Raw genomic sequence first — 3,067 nt, 5'->3', positions numbered from 1 at the left:
GCCCCGGGCCCCGCCCCCGCCCCAGCGCCCTGCCTCACTGGCGCCGCCTCCGCGTGCCCTGCGGTCTCGAACTGCTGGCCTTGCGATAAGTCGTCGTTGCCACGGAAACGCGAAACCTAACCGAACACACTGCACAGCCCTCGGAGTAGACGTGACGCATCGCCACGTGCTGCTGGAGACAGAGTAGGACTGTCTGGGAAGCATTGCCCGTGAGTTTCCTAAGCCTTAAAAAGACTCGTCTTTCTCCCGCGGAGCAGTTGGTGGTTTCGAACTGCTGACCTTTCTGCCCAACCAAAACCACTGTGCCACCAGGGCTCCTGTGTGGGAGTAAAGCTGCCATCGGGAGTTGTCTGTTCAACACTCTTGCTATCCCTAAAAGAGCCAAAAGATACAGCAAATGGATCAGTGTCCCATTGTGTCCTCTATAAAAGTTGTATTTCTTTTTAATTCCATATATATTTTCACCTATTCAACATTTTACAGTGGTTGACTGCAGCCCTGCCCTCAAATCACTGTGATTTCTCCACCCGTGGTCACCGGCCGCACTGCCACTAGTTACCATTAATGAACTTGGCCTCTGTATGCGGCCTGTTCCTGCCTTCTTCTTCTTTTTTTAATCCTTTTATTGGGGGCTCATACAACTCTCATCACAAGTTTCTGTCTTCTTATACACAACATGTGTCCTTGGGGCCTGGCTTTCACTCAGGTTAACGTCTTTAAGCTGCATTCACACTGCAGCATGTGACAAGGCTAGATTTTTCCTACTGGCTGACCAGGCCACTGTAAGTGTGAACCACATTGTGTTGATTCTTTGATCTCATGATGGCCATTTAAGTTGTTCTCAACCACTGGCTAATGTGAATAGTGCTCGAATGAACACAGTCAACAATGTTGTATAGTTTCATTTTAAAAATCCTTCACATTAGCTTTATTCTTTTTTTGGGGGGGCGTGTGTTATATTTTTATTCTTTTGATAAAATATTTTAAAAAATCATTTTATTGGGGGCTCATACAATTCTTATCACAATCCATCCATCCATCCATTGTGTCAAGCACATATGTACATTTGCTGCTCTCATCATTCTCAAACTTTTTGCTTTCTGTTTGGGCCTTTATTTTCGGTTCTTATTTCCCCCTCCCTCTCCCCTCCCCCCTCTCTCATGAACCTTCCATAATTCATAAATTATTATTATTTTGTCATATGTTATACTGTCCGACATCTCCCCCCTCTTCTCTGCTGTCCATCCCCCAGGGAGGAGGCTATACGTAGATCCTTGTAATCGGTTCCCCAACTTTATTCTTAAGTATTTTATTTGGCTCTTTTGGTCAGAACAAATTATGGATAGCATTGGGAAGAACAGGAATCCCAGAACACTCGATTATTCTCATATAGAACCTGTATGTAGACTGAGAGGCAGTTGTTGGGAAAGAATAAGGGAATCCTGAGTGGTTTAACGTCAGGAAAGGTGTATATCAGGATGGTATCTTTTCATCAGACTTATTCACTAGGTATACATAAAACAAACCAAGCAACCAAACCCGGCTCAGAGCAAGCCTGCAGGACAGGGTGGAGCCGCCCCCAGGGGCTCTGAGACTGGACCACTTTCTGGGCATGGAGAGTCCTGATAGAGATGATCACGTGGTCCTTGTCCTTTGTTCTACTGATGTGATGTGGTGTGTTGATTGATTTTCTTACCTTGACCCATGCCTGCCTTCCTGGACAAGATCTCACTGTCATGGAGTATGATTCTGTACTATGCTGTTGGACTCTGTTCACTAGTGTCTTGTTGAGCACTGCTGCGTCTCTGTAAGAGAGAATGGTCCTTCTTTTCTGGGGGTGTTCTGTCTAGTCTGGGTGTCGGGGTTATGTTTACTTCATCGACTGCATTCGGGAGCCCGTTTCTGAATCTTCTGGAGGGCTTCCACAGTCTTGGTGTCAATGTCATTTCATGTATTTTTATTTTCATGTGTTTTTAATACATGGAAAAAGGCAAACAATGCAGATAAAATGAAAGCCAACCCCTTCTTTTAAGGCCAACACTGTCTCGACATTTTCTATACTTTTAATGAGGAGCCTGCACGGGCGGTAGGTTCTGAGACCACACAACCTTGGTTGGCTAGAACCCACTGTTCCTATTAACACTGAACAAAGATTTTGTAAACACACACATTTCACTTCCACAGCAAATCACAGAAATTGGGTGATTTTTGCCTCGCTTTACAAGGTCACTCCCCAGTGATGGAATCAATGCTCAAATGAGAAACTGACTGAGTCCAAAGCAGACTCTTAACTAATTACAGTGCTGGTCCCAGATGGATAAACCAGCTCCTGCATCTAAGGAGTTTATAGTCTACTTGAGCTAGAGTTAAAGCAGCTCATCCAGCTAGCTGGGGACATCAAAGCTTCCTCTGATGCTGAAGTCAGCAAACTCATGGGGGGGCAGGGGGGGCGGGTGGGAGAGAGGGGAGTCACCAGTTGGAGGGTAGCTTTATGGGCACATGTTAAAAAGAGTCAGGGTCCCTCACTCGTCGTATTTCTATATCAGCTACGTTCCACCGTAGGATGATACGAATGAGATCAGAGGTAGAATACAGACACCAAAAGACTAAACTCGTTCCCACTGAGTCCATTCTGCCTCATGGTGTCCCGTGGACACAGCACAATGGCCCCATAGGGTTTCCAAGGCGGTGAATCTTTAGAGAAGCAAACTGCCTCATCTCTCTCCTGTGGTGTGGCTGGGGGGTTCAAACTGCTGACCTTTAGGTCAGACCTGAGCACCCAACCAGTGTCCCACCTGGGTCCCTCTGGTGGAATGTGTGCACATTGCTGGTCCACAGCAAAGCACAGGAAGCCTCATAAGATAACCGGCAGGCGGGAAGAGACGAGCCAATCAGGGTGCAGGGTATCAATGATGAAGCATACAACATTCCTCTAGTTCTTAAATGCTTCCTCCCCCCACTATCATGATCCCAGTTCTACCTTACAAGTCTGGCTAGACCAGAGGATGTACACTGGTACAGATAGGAACTGGAAACACAGGGAATCCAGGAGAGATGATCTCTTCAG

This window comes from Echinops telfairi, unplaced genomic scaffold, assembly GCF_000313985.2.
Source record: "Echinops telfairi isolate 266 unplaced genomic scaffold, ASM31398v2 ScPeMD7_7475;HRSCAF=8513, whole genome shotgun sequence".
Lineage (NCBI taxonomy): Eukaryota > Metazoa > Chordata > Mammalia > Afrosoricida > Tenrecidae > Echinops > Echinops telfairi.
Note: the sequence above shows the minus strand (reverse complement) of the source record.